The sequence below is a fragment of the Phlebotomus papatasi genome, chromosome 3, assembly GCF_024763615.1.
Source record: "Phlebotomus papatasi isolate M1 chromosome 3, Ppap_2.1, whole genome shotgun sequence".
Lineage (NCBI taxonomy): Eukaryota > Metazoa > Arthropoda > Insecta > Diptera > Psychodidae > Phlebotomus > Phlebotomus papatasi.
Window position 1 is genome coordinate 83801226 of NC_077224.1, and position 15178 is coordinate 83816403.

General features: G+C 31.2%; 1 protein-coding gene across 5 annotated transcripts in view; it reads right to left on the reverse strand.

Annotated features, from left to right (window-relative positions):
* Positions 1–15178, reverse strand: part of LOC129806093 (cGMP-dependent protein kinase, isozyme 2 forms cD4/T1/T3A/T3B) — a 214912-nt gene that overhangs the window by 98237 nt on the left and 101497 nt on the right. The window lies entirely within an intron of this gene.

Genomic DNA, 15178 nt, shown 5'->3' on the forward strand with positions numbered 1-15178 from the left:
TGCAAAGCTGTCGTGACAGGTATCGAAACAAAGAAAAGGCTATTATGCAGAAGCACATCAAAACAGACATGTACTAAAAAAATATTCAAAATAAAAATTTCCCCCTTTTTATATCCTTTCACCGTAAAGGTGCTATACTATTGAAAAATGAAAACGGGAAATCTTTTTATTGAACACTTTTTTTTAGTACATGAGTACTCTCTGCGTTATCGACATTTTTGTGTTGGTTCCTGCCTTGCTTGTTTTCTCTAGTCTTTCTTATGTTCTGAAACGATCAAACAGATGTGATAGGAACCAAGCCAAAGAAAAGTTATTAACGCAGAAGTAGATTAGAGCAGTCATGTACTAAAATATTTTCAGAAGAAAGATTTCCCCATTTTATTTTTTTTTTCACCGTAAAAGTGCTATTCCAATGAAATATGAAAATGGAAAATATTTTTCATGTACACTTCTTTTAGTACATGACTGCTTTCATGTGCTTCTGTGTTGCCGATTTTTCTATCTATGGATTCTGGTCTTCACTCTGTTCTCCAGTCTTCGACATGTTCTAAAATAATCAAACAGTCGTGTCAGGATCAAACTAAGAAAAGTCAATAACGAAGAAGCAGATTACAACAGCCATGTACTAAAAAAAAATTTCAGAAGATTTTCCCTTTTTTATTTCACTGTTAAAGTGATATTTCAATTAAATATGACAATGGGAAATCTCTTTCATGTACACTTTTTTTAGTACATGACTCTTCTCATGTGCTGTATTGTCGATTTTTCTTTATGTGGGTTCCGGTCTTGACTGTGTTCCTCAGTCTTCGTCTTGTTCTAAAATCATCAAACTGTCATGTCAGGATCAAATTAATAAAAATCGATAACGCACAAGTATATTAGAACAGCTATGTACTAAAAAATATTCAGTAGAAAGACTTCTCCTTTTGATGTTCCTTTCACCACAAAGGTGCTACTCTAATGAAAAATGAAAAAAAGGGACATGTTTTTCCTGTACATTGTTTTTAGTACATAGCTGTTCTAATGTATTCCTGCGTTGTCGAATTTTCTTTTTTTTTTGGTTCCTGTCTAGACTCTTCTCCTCAGTTTTAGTCATGTTCTAAAACCATCAAATAGTCGTGACAGGAATCAAGACAAAGAAAGTCGATAACGCAGAAGCACATTAGAACAGTCATGTATTAAAAAAATATTCCGGATAAACATTTTCTATTTTCATAACATTTTTCAGGGCGCAGTACCAAAGTTACGACTTTGAGCATCATGCAAAGCAGAGGCACTTTGTCACTCTTTTTGGTTCCCGCTCTCTCATCCCCTACCTTTCTGTGATACTTAATTTTTTCGGCTAAATTCTCGTCATCCGTAAATCTCTAGATAATTTTTCTGAAGGGGATTTCACCAGTTAAAGAATTCATACTTCCAGTGAAGTTCAGAAGAAGTTGGTGGGGAATATTATTGGGTTACATCTTGGAATGACCATAAAAGCACAGAGAGTTGCCCAAATGGAATTGACCACCAAGCAACTGGTCATAACAAAATGTCAAGACGCTGATGCCAGAAGTTGAGGAACCTTCCACATGTTGGCAGTAAATTACGTGTAGTCTATAAAAATGTTGGCTATTTAAAAATGAGGGCAATAAAATGTGTTTTTTTTTTAGATTGAAACTTATGCAAATATTGTGATAACATCTGGGGCCAATGGAGGGCAAATTGAATATAAAAATTTGTTATCCATTAGATTTGGTTTTTGCACAAAAATAACAGTGTGAATTGTTTTGATTAACGTTTGTATATTTTTTTTGGGTTGTTGCAACTAAAGAAAGTTGCGTGAAACTGATTTTGATACCAACGAACTTATAGAAATCAAACTGAACAGAGAGAAATCAAAACATTGTGACATGAATTATATTTTCTCATTTTTTTCCATAGAATTTTCCATTGCGACTAATATTATCCGTTTGAGATAAATTTGGCCTTTTTGGAAAGGTATTAAAATTCATTCCTAATAAAAGTTTTTCAAGGTCAAAAGTTAAAAAGACACTAGAGAGCGCATTTATCAAGCGAATGAGTCAAGTTTGGGCTTATTGGAAAGGTCTTGGAATTTCCTATAAAACTGAACTGGTTCCAACCGGTTGTGAACCGGTAATGAACCGGTTCATAGCCGGTAACTAATTTTTATCCGAAAATCAATTCTATTTACTTTTAAGACAATTTTGGAGGATCTTTTGAGTGATTTCTGAATCGGTTCAAGTCGGTTGAGAACCGGTAAGTGATAAATGATGCAAAAGTACTTTTGTGGTATAGCATTTCGCAAAGCCTGGGACGCTTTGCCACCCCTTTTTGTAAATAATTTCAAAATGAATAATTTCGTCATAAATTACTTAAAATTAATTTTAGACACCTGATTTTTTTACTTTGCATTTTTCTACACCTTATATCAATCGTTAAAATCATTCTGCTATTGCGTGGACCTCCCGGACGAATAATAATTTTTGAGAATTGAATTGGAGAAAAAAGTGATGGCATTGACTCCATCAGTCATTTGGATTCCTCCAAAATGTGCAATTTAGATGAGATTTTGTTCAATTGGCAATGCAAGAAAATCAATGCTAATTGAGGGTAAGAAATTGCATATGGATGAAATGTGTATGTTTAAGCCAAGAGATCATCAATCGCAGACTTGGAAGAGCGTCCAAGAGGCGTGATACCAAAAAAAAGACCGATGGTCAAGAAACGCGATTGCAGCCTTTCGTGTGCTCCCAAGAAATAAGCGCACAGAAAAATCTTCCTAAATTGTATCTGACAGTAAAATTGCTCACATACAACATATCACAGCTATAATCGTAAAGAGATCAATTTTCATATATCAAAACATAATTGCAAGAAACACTGAGTTAAACCCGATAAATTTATCGATCTACAAAACGCACAATGTTTTATGCGAGAAACGGTTGGGCTACAATGCAGAAAAATCAAATTGAGATATTGTCGTTAAAATAAATTATAATTGGTGCTATTATTAATAACACTCTGTCGGCATATTTTGCTTAAATAATATCGGTGAGGTATATTTTTGTATGAGGCGATAAATTTTTATTTTATCTTACTTTGTGCCGCTTTTCACACTGAATATGTTGAATATGTTCTCTTTGGGGAAGACGATCGTGTTCTTAATGGCCAACATCATCATAAAATAATTTAATGTCATTATTAAATATTTTTCTTGGACACAAAATTTTCTCACTCAACTCCCTTGTCCACATTTAATCATCATTTTATTTATGATCATAAAAACATCCATCATTACGCAAGTATTAGGTGAAATTCTTAATAATATTATCACAAGTGGGTTTATTGAAAGATCCTGTTTTGTGATCGAGCTTAAATTTTTGGTCAAAGTGTTTTTAAAAATTTGAAACAATTTAAAAATTACAGAAAAATTGATGAAAATAACTCAAGAATAGGGGAAAGTAGGGTAGTTTAACGACGGGGCAGTTTCAATTTTTGGTTATTCTTCTTTCCTTTTTGAAAAAAGTTGGATAAAAGCTTTATGTTACTGATTTTTGACTTATTGTAAGGCTTTTAGTGTTCAATGAATCCTAAAACGATTTTGACAATGTGAATTTGAGTTCCGAAAGTGTACGAAGGGCAGTTTCATACAAACACACGGCGAGGTTTCTAGTGCCTCTTTATGTCCATTTTCTTAATTAAAAATTATTTAAAATAAATGCACTGAGAATGTTTTGCAGCTGTCGATAAAGTTCGAAATTTTACGAAGTAGATGTCCTCAAAGCTCCTTGGCAAAAAAAGTAAATAAATAAATAAATAAATAAAAAATAAAACAAAAATACACTTTCAATGTTTTCTAAGTGCTTAAAGATGATAAATTTAATTGTTATAATATTTTACTGTTTGAACTCAATGAGAGAGCGGTCAGAGCAGTTATATAACACGCTTTTTCCAACTTGTTAATTAAAAAAAAAACTTAAACGCTAGAAGATATCAACTTCCGGTCTTTGGTGACCTTCAATAAAGGAAAATGCAATATATCGCAACGTTTTTTAATTTACTTCTTTCCTAATTCCCTCCAGCCTTTCCGAGAAAACCTTTTTTGTTTTGGTATAATTCGAAAATGGCACTATCCCCAATCCCCATAGCAAATTTCCGCGGAAATTCCATTGGAAAATTTTGCGTCAAATTCCGCTCATTCAATGGAATTTGGACGTTAAATTTCCGCAGTCTTTCATGGGATTTTTCCAAGGAGATGCCATGGAAAATTTGAACAACAATCCATGGAAATCCAGCGTCACTTTCTAGTGGAAGTCCATGGAAAGTTTATATGGAAAATTAAACGTGAAACGTCCGCGGATTCCACTGGAATTGTCCATGAAATATTCCAAAAGTTTTCCTATGGATTTTACCGCAACATGCTCCCTTTTTTGTAGAAAAATTCCTGCTTATTTCCTGGGAAAAATCCAAGGAATAATTCCACGGAAAATTCCACTACCTTTCCATACAGTTTTTTAAGAAAATTCCACACGTTTTTTTTTCGTTTTACCGCTAGAAAATGTTTGTGGCGCTACAAAATAGATTAATTATTTTGCTCGCAAATTTTATGCAAAGATCTTAGTGATTTCTATGTTACCTATAATATTTATTAATTATGCGACGCTGCTTTTTGTGTAGATAATAGTGAAGTGATAACATTAAACAGACTGCGGACCTAAAATATACGTGTTTTTATTCCATGGAATGTATGTTTTTTTAAGAAAATAATTTTTTGTACGATAGCTTTTTCTTATCTAAAGTGTAAATTCGTTATCGCTGATTCAATAAAACATATCAAAATCATCGTGAAATTTACTATTTTTTTTTAAATAGAGATATAAAAATATGAGATGCATGTGACAGTGCCATTTGTTCTCCATTTTCTTTAGTGGAAAAATCCATATTCAATTTACGTAAATTTCCTGGGAAATATTTCACACAAAAAATCCACTATAAATCCATGGGAATTTCCTTATAAATATACTATGGAGAATTTCCGTGAAATTTACCAAGGAAAAATACTGGAAAATTCCGAGGAATTTTTCCTTACGATTCCTTATTCCGCTTTCTTTTGCTATGGGGATAGATCTCTTTTATTTTCGGAACTGTCTTAAAGGTAGCCTAGGCGAACATTTCGTCCAAACATATCAGTGACCGGAAAAAGCTCCATTTTGAATTATTGAAGCTCAAAGGTCAATCACTTTAGAGGTATATTTTTCAACTGATTTGGTTGTATTTGGAATTTTTGGAAAGGTTTTGAAGACATTTCTTATCCGGCTATATAAGCCCCAATCTGTAATGAATCGGTTAAGTAATCGTAAATGATTAATTTTTCTAAATTGTCCTTTTTTACTTACGTGTGAACATGTTACTAATGTCAAGTACATTTATAGATGTACAATTTTTAGCTAATTTTTTACCTCAGAATTTTTATTCCGATTTGTGAATAAATTTGATCGGTAATAAACCGGTATAAACAAAAAAACGTGCAAAAAGATAATCCAGGGGTAGCTCTTTCTTATGGATTATAGCATTCCGCAAAGCCCTAACGCTTTGGCGTCTCTTTTTCCGAATGTTTTCAGCAAAATAATCTAAACATTTTGTCGTATTCTAAAAAATCAAGATTTCAAAATTTATTACTAAAACTGTTATACTAAAAAGGACATGCTCTAAAGCGGTATACTGATTCGTCAATGTTCTTAAGTAGTTTAGTACTTTAGAAGACGTTTCTTTCTCGTATAAAAATTTATAAAACTTTCACAATAAATGAGGAATCTTCAAGAAGCAACAGGCAGCATTGACAAAGCAGTTAATGTACCTTCTATTTTTTCTTACAAAGATTATATGTGTGCTAATCCGGGCGCTTCGCTATCTGGATCGTTTATGACTAATCCACTTAAAATTATATTTTTATTTTTATTTCCGTAATATAGTCACTACAGTAACATAGTATAACTATTCAAGTTTGAGAAAAAGCAAAAATAATATTTTTATCCATTAAATAAGTGAGTGAAATCGACTCATTTCAATCCTGTGCCATCTGGGTTCTTCACTAAAAATTTTCTAGCAGTGATATTTTCGCTAATGACAGCTAGTTGATTGAAAACATTTATTGTTTATTCCTTGTGAGAAAAAAGTATTTTATATCCAAAGGTTTAAATAAAAGTGAATTAGTGAAAGGGTGACCCAGTTAGTGCATGCTGACTTATTTCAGTATTTTCACTATTTTATAAATTTGCTTTAATATTTTTGATATTTTTTTTATATTATGTTTCTGAACAAAACAGGGAATAATTCTATGGATTTAGAAGAAGTAAAAAAGAATTTCATTAGTCCAAAAACAAGCGTTTAAGTAGCACTCTTTGGAAAACGATCCAGTTACCTCACCTTACTATATTCATAAATCATAATAAAATGATAAGATGCTCATTGAAGTTCAGAAGTTTCTATCAGTGTTTAATGAAAATTGGATAATGTACTCATATTTCTAGTTGATCCACTTCCACATTAAGAATATCACGTACAATAAGCTCAACTAAGTTCATCAATGATTTTTCACAGTTTTTTTCAATTGATTTATTTAAAAAAAAATGAAATCAAACGTCATAATAACGGAAGAATATTGATTCAATGAAAATATCAGAGGAAAAGTTCTATAAAAGAAAATCCCACAATAGTTCAATACGAAGTTGCTGGAAGATCTTCTGGCGATTTCTTTAGCAAATTAACTTTATTTTTTCTCTCACCGAAGGGGCGTTGATTTTTTTCGCATAAAAATAATCGATAATTCGTGGCAGATAATTGTTGTCTAACAATACGTCAAGGAAGAAGGAAAGAGAATATAGAAAAAAAATCCCATGGTAATTGTATGGTAATTTCCGAGGAGATTTTCACTGTTGAGCGTATAATAAAAGTTATGCACATTGTATATTGAAAAGATGTTATCCCGTCGTCGCTTCGTACAAGAATCAATTTGCACAAAATTTAAATTGACGACCACAATCGACGTCTTGGGATCGTGTTGAATGTTTTATCTATCAATGAAATCTCACTGATGTGCACTCGTGGGGCAGAAATTTGCATCAGATTGAACCCCCAAAAAGGGCTACAAATTAACCTCTCTTCAATCTTTTGAGCCCTCAAAGAAAAATCCAATTTGAAAGATGATCTACAATATAATTTTTTCTCGCTTCGAAAATATCCAATCACGTACTTCCCAAATCTCGATCGGTAATGTTGAAATAATACATCACATAAACTTTCGACAGTGTTAATTAGTTACATGTAATTTATTCTTAAATAAATTACATTTTGTTATGTGTAATTTAAGATAAACCGCAGCGTAAAAAATTGGAGAAAATATACAATGAGTTTTCTGTAAGCGACTTCAACGAATCTTTAGAGAAAATTCTCAATATTCCGTAAGATTTTTTGAGGTTATGTATGGAGTTTCTTGAAGCCAATGAAGCTGATGAGAATTATAATCATTCAGCAATAAAACTTTTCGATTGATCTCAAAGACAGTGAAATTGATTTCTAAAATATCAGTTAATCAGAATTGATATTTTTGAGGTTATGTGCGAACCGTCATAGTATCATCAATTAAGCTACTCTGTTAGATACTCTAAAATATATTTCTAATATTGGTGACTGAGAAACCATTCGATTTTTCACAAAATTAGACAAATATAAGCGTTGAAGCCAATGAATCTCTATTTAATGTTTAAGGTTATGTTTGGAGTGTCCCAAAGCCAATAAATTAATCTATGATTAAATATAAATAATCAGGAATAAAACGTACGTTGGACATCAAAAAACGTTGAATAGAATTATTTTGAACCTCAGGTAATTGAAGTTTTTGAGGTTATGAGCGAATTATCTTATGGTGTCTACACACTGGAACCAATTTTCGTCAAAAATTGCCTTAAAAAAATGTCGTTTCTTGTGTGTTAGACTCTTTTGGAAACATTAAAGCTACCATGTAGGTAACCTCTAAATATTTTTCCTGCAATTGGTATCTAACACAGCATATGATTTGCTTACAAAATTATCCATATAGCCATTTATGTCAATTGTACCCTTGAATAATATTTGAGGTTATGTATGATTTTTTATATTAATAAAGCCTCACTGAAATAAGTCATGAATATGCTGCCAACCCTTTTGAGCAATAATACGTTTTGATTAGATCTCAATAGTCATAAAATGTGATTAATGGAAACTAACAAAACAAGAATTGTTTTTTAGGTTATGTACTAGAAACACGAGAAACAGATACAACGCCAACATTCCAATAAGACTTTAAAAAACTTTAAAATTGAATTTCTTTATAATGTAATGGAAAACTTTTCTTTTGATTGCATAATTAGCTGAAGGTAGTCACATTTGAACAATTTGTATCCCAAATTTAAATTTTTGAGGTTATCTTCAGAATGTCAAAGTATCAATAACTTATTGTTTAGGTCTAGTAACAAAAGCTTTAATTTACGTAACTCTCATCTTGAAATATCACGGAAACTTTAAGATATAATTCTGTATGATAAAACCTTTCGTTTGTCTCAAAAACAGCAAAATATAACTATTTGAAACCGAAAGTGTTTTTTATGCTTTTTTAAGGTTATGTATAAAATATTTTTCTTCAAATACTTTTATTCTCTCTATTCGAATGAACCTCTTATGTAATGCAAATTCTTACTGCAAAACCACTTTTGGTTTAGTTTAAAAAAAAATAGTTTAAACCGGAGGAATGCCAAAATGAAATTTTTGAGGTTACGTACGATAAATTACTGTAAATATTTGTATTTTAATAAAACTAAACATTTTTTCCTAAGGTGGAAATATATTACTCGGTTAACCTTAAAATTGAAAATTGTACCTGATATAACCATCAACGTTATGAGTGCAATTTTTTGAGGTTATGTATGTAGTATTTTATCACTAATGAACTTATTCTAAAAGTGTTAAATGTTACTATTAGCAAAATTTGATTGTCATAAGTGAATATTTTTAAAACCTTTCATATCATAATAAAAATGAATAAAGATTTATGAAAGAAAAATGTAAAATCATTGGATAAATTACACAGTAATTTACACAGAAGAATTACTAGTTTCAAAATAAAGCAATTTAACATGACTGAACCTAAGATAAATATGTTTATAGCATGAGCCAGCAGAATTCATCGAGGCAATTTTCTACGGTTTTTCACGTTGCCACAGTGTCACAAAAGAAGCTCATTAAAAATAGTTTAACACACTCGTCAAATTAGATCTCAACTCTCATTTTGCGTATTCTTAGATCACACGCCATGAGACATCAGAGAAAACACCTTCCGGTCAATCAGTAAATTTACATCTCATCCGTCTCACGCACTCTTTCGCGAGATTGGTCCAACCCTTGAGGTCAGAGAGAGATTATCTTATATTAAATCATCTCATCGCACAGACCGGCAATTTTTCTGCAATAGACGCGTAAGAGATATTTAAATTTGAATTAAAAGAGAAGATCTCTATTGCTAAATCGAAAAACATTACTTTGAAGTTTGAGGGTCTTACAGATGCTCAAAAAACTTAAAAATAACATTTTTAATCAAAAGAAATTTAATATCATTCTTCTTTTTGGTTAAGAAGTTCTTGTCAATTTTGAGGTTATGTTTTCGCAAATACAATTTAAGAAAAGTTAAATATTTGAAGAATACCGTACCGCCTGCAATTTTCTTTGCCGCATACATTACAGTGAAAATAACTATAATAACGCGATATATGAAGTTTTATCTAACCCAGCAATTCATTTACGTAGGGCGGAAGGAACACCTATTGACTCTTTAAGAAGTCGTGTCAGGACCTATTGACACCCTACTCTGTACCATTTGAAATACGAAATTTGAACAATTATCCTAATCGAAAAACGTACATTAATGAAAAAACGCTCTAAATATTATTAACATTTTATTAGATACATTAAATAAATTTCAACACTTTGACAAAAGTGTCACTAGGGGTTCCCTGTCGAAGAGGTGTTCCTTTGATCCTTTCAAATTCCAGATCTAATGCCGATGATCTAACCTAGGCGCTAAAAATTGCAATTTATTGAGGTTAGAATTTCATACAGCTCATAAATTGCAACAGAACAGTTTCCACATTTTTACCTATCAAACAATGAATAATCACTTAGGGTAAGTGTGCCAAATTTCGGCATAGTTGCATGCAAGCGTCAAAGTCTCAAGTTTGAAATGTAATATTTTAATACAAATTGATTTATTTTAATTCTTTCTTTTGTAAGAGTGTTGCTTGGAACCTTGTAAAGAGTTTACCGTCATTATTTACTCTAAAATCATTCTTAATACATTTTAAAATGAATAAAAATATAGACATAGCTTTGGTGCCCTATTTCGGCCACCTTCATTCTCATAAGTTCCTTGCCCTTCGGGAATTATTCCAATTTCTTTTTCACGTCATCTCGTTTGTCGAAGCTACATTTTTTGTTATTCTTTTGCATTGTATACTCTCTAGAGTACGTAAAATCTAAAAGTTCATGGAAATTCAAGGAACAAATAAGGTGGCCGAAATTGTAAGCTGGCCGCAATTTGGCATACTTACCCTATAGAGTACTTAGAATAGGAATTATAGAATTCTGCCTGAAAAGAATAATTAACTTCGAAGTAGCTTAGATTAGTACTTCTCATAGAGATTAATTTTTAAGAGTTTGTAACATTTCTGTATTTTGCAGTTAATTTGCACAATTAATTTTTTTATGAAAAAAAGCTTCAACCAAAAACGAGCTGTGGCTAAACCAGGGCGAAACTAAAAATTTTTCTGCTATTTAGGGGGAAGTGGGGCTACTTTCGAATATTTGTAAAGGAATCTGGGCTATAACGTGATTTAGATGGACAAAAGAATTGTAGATCTAAATAAAATAATTGCAAAGCCCAGCTTCCTTTAGGAATATGCGAAAAAATCGTATATCAAAGTAGCCCCACGGCTCAAAATAGTACCACCTCCCCATAGTTTTTTTAAGGTAAAATGTATTTTAAAAGATAACTAAATAATGGCAATGCATATATTCATTTTGAGAAAAATTGTCAATTTCGTGTTGAAAAATAGAGCTTAGGACACTTTTTTGACTGAAAGTTTGAGAACTAAAAATTAGAAACAGTTACCAGCGACACTTGCGGTAGAAAATAATGGCCTCAAACGGTAAGAATGGCTGTGTGTCTGTAGAATCCAGTTCAATTTAAAATTAGGAGAGAAAATCTTATTTTAAAGACGCCCCAATTCAAAGGTAATATCTTCCAAAGTAAAAAAGATAGCGGCTCAAATTTTTTTCTATAGATAGCCTCCATAGACTTTCTTCAATGTCGTAAGTTTTTTAGAATTCGAACAAGGAATTTAGAAAATAAAAAAATATCGAAATTTTTAGCTCTATTTTTGAAATATTTTCTTTGCAGAAGATAAAAATAATTATTATCTACTTATTTTCCAGAATTGATGCACTGGTGAATATTTTCTAAATAATTTGGATTTTTGGAATATCGCTATCTATTTTAGAATTTTACAAAGATTCTTTTCTCCAGAAATCCTTTTATTAAAAATGGCCATTTGGGGTAAAAAGTAACAAAAAAGCGAAGCAATTTCTGATGTCTCACGGCGAAAAGAAACGTCATTATCATGTCTCGCCGCTTGTTGTTTGCATTGGTCAAACGATTTGCAGTCTTTTGTGTGTTTTTTTTTTTCTAAAATAGCTTGAAAAGCGCTTTTCTTGTTTTCACTTTTCTCGTAGAGAAAACGGTGTTTTACAAAGGTGTAGATGAATAAATTTTCTATGAAAATATGTCCTCTAGGTATTTTTTCAAATTTACGGAAGCTCGTAATGAAGCGAATCAAAATATGATAATACGCAATGTTTGGTACTATTTGCCCCATTATTTTTGAGAATAGTCACAAAATTACCTTTTAGAAATTGGCTCGTTAAACGTATTTCCTTACAAAATAGAGGAAAATTACTTTAACAAAGTTGTAGAGCGGTAAATTTTCTATAAAACTGCGCCAATTAGAAATTTTTGAAGCGCTCAAGTAGCTTGTAAAAAAATAAAATATCAGTTTTGTGACTTTTTGCCCCAGTCTCCCCTACTAAAAAAAACTTTTATATTCGTTTTAGATAGTTTGAAAAAAAGCATAGGTACCATCTCCAAATAAATAAAGACGGGATTATATTATTGAAATTACTTATCTGAAAGTTAAATAACAAGATTCTTTTCGGTTAAATTTTACAGCTAATGACAGCTGGTTGATTGAAAACATTTATTGTTTTTTCCTTGTGAAAAAAGTATTTTAAATCCAAAGGTTTAGTTAAAAGTGAATTAGCGAAAGGGCGACCCAGTTAGTGCATGTTGACTTATTTCAGTATTATCATTATTTTATAAATTTTCTTTAATATTTTTGATAATTTTTTTTTTATATTATGTTTCTGAATGACACAGTGAATAATTTTATGGAGTTAGAAGAAGTAAAAAAGAATTTCATCAGTTCAAAAACAAGCGTTTAAGTAACACTCTTCGGGAAACGATCCGCTTACCGCACCTTACTATATATATAAAAAAAAAATAGAAAATACACCAGAGAAAAATTGTTTTCATTCTTACTCTAAGCAAAAATTTTTTTCACATAACCTCAAATTTCAACCGTCTTTCATATTTGAGGAGTTCATATTTAAAGAACTTGACGTAAGTCATTTTATAGCAATGTCAACGTAGAAAATTATAACACCCAATGTTTGTAAGACATTTAATATCTGATCAAATCTTCTTGGGGTGTTTCATCATAATTTATTGATCTCAATTGAAGAGCTTGGAAGCCTTCTCTTCAATTTTCATCAATGTTCTAATCTAGCTAGTTGAAAAATGTATTAAGAAAGCAATAAACGGCAATTGAAGAGATATGAAAACAAATCATAAAATAGAAACATATCTTAATGAGAAACGATAGTTATCACTTTGTGCTGCAATTTCTTCTCCCGAAAGATTGCACATAAATCCTAGAAATGGGACTTTCAGAGAAGTGTTGAGCTATAAATTATGAAAATCTCGAGGGAATCTGCAAGATTAGCATTGAGAGATCTTGAAAATGCGAAAATTTATGAGCAATTTCTAGACCATGTCGTGATAAATTGTATCATTTGCAGAAGGGCAGAGATTGCACTTTGATTTTTAAGAGATTTTAAGAGATTCCTGTTTTAATGGTTTAAAGTGGGTTTTTCGTAGGTCGATAGTGATTTTTGAAGATAAAGTCTGGAAGATAGAAGTATTTAATGTGCAATTTCCAGGCTATGTGATAAATTAAACCACTTAAAGACCGGGAGTAATTCAATTTTTTTAAGAGATTTTAAGAGTCTACCGTTTGGAATTTGGTTCGAATGCAAGAGGAGGACTTTAATGGTTTAAAGTGGGTTTATCGTAGGTTGAATTCAATTTTAAAAGCTAATATTTGCCACAATGCTATGTTTGATCGCTGTGTTACAAGCAAAATCTATTTACTTGTCATTCAAACCATCAGAAAATTTGCATTTATAGAGAGAAATGAATTGATCTGAATCATCCAAGCAATAGTACGAATGAATTTCGAAGAGAAAATGATCACAATTCTATAAATTGCCAATGGGATAAACTAGCAAATCTCATTGACACCTGTCAACGGATTTCCTCGCAACTTTTCAATCTCTATCTTCAACGATACATGGGCAATTTTCTCAATTTGTGCAAGATCTCACCGATGATCATCTAACATTTGCAATGCAATTGGAAGAGAACAGAAGTCACAACAAAGTCTGTGTTGAGAAATAATTGAGCAGAGAGTCATTTGATGTGATCTCAATTGAATTCGAAGTGATTATGCTTAATGTTTTTGGCCTCGATCGTTGCTTTAAATCAACTTTTGGACATAAAACGATCCAGTCCACGTTCTTTGCGTTCCTAAAGCGCACTTTTTTATGCCATCACTCGCAAAAGAAATCAACTAATTTGTTCCTCACCAAATAACTCTGACTTCCAATTAAACTTCTTACGTTTTTTCTTGTGCCCCCTCGAGACTCCTTGCTGATGAGTTAATTCACCAGGAGAATTGGATGCAAGAAAAAATATTTCAAGCGGCACAAAAAGACATCAACAAACACAAAATCCAAGTTTTTAGAGGTAGAGATCGTTGCAAAATTGAGGTAGTTGAAAATAAAAAAGTCCATCTAACCTTCATTTATGTGATATTTTATTCTGCACACACTGAAAAATTTTTCCAGCAATGTCATTTGAATAATATACTAAGTCAAGATCATTATCGTATATTGCCTATCTTTCCAGGCAATTTTTTTCTTTATTTTTTGCAAAATACCGAGAAAAAATCAATTATTTATCTGCTATTTCTCACAAAATATCAAATACCAGCTAATGATGGAGGAAAATTACACGTTTTCCCACCGAATGGGAAAAGTCTCTCATGATCTCCCTAACGTGGAAATGCTAAAATTATTTTTACAACCTCTCTGGCAAAGTGATTGGGAAATTAGGTGAGTTACAGAAGAATTTGACTTTTGAGAATTTCATTTTTTGATAAATATTAAGATTTGTTTTAAAACATGAAACATTTTTCTGTCACTTTCTATGTTTCATGTTTCTCATTTTTACTGACTTTTCATGAATATTTTTAATAAAAATATGGAAGTGAATTGGAAAATTCATTGAGTTTCTGTAGTATTTTTATTTCCTAGACTTATTCTGTAAAATTACATCCGCAAGTTGAGTTTAAAATTTTTTTAAATTGAAAAATATGAAACTGACACATGTCATTTTTGTGTTTCATGTTTTTGATTTTTTTATGAAATTTTTCTGAGTTACAGAATTGAGAGTGACAGAATTAAAAACTTATCAAGTTTTTCAAATATTATTTCTTCTAAAGTTTGATATGTGAAATAAAAAACGATAATTGAATTAAGAATAAATTTTTTGATAAAAAATAATGACGAATGACACATGCTACATCTTACGTTTCATGTTTCTTGTTTTTTGTATTTTTATTTTTTTAATTACAGGGAGAAAAATCCAGGAAGTTTTAGAAGTATTTTACTTTCTAAAGCTTATTTTGTAGGG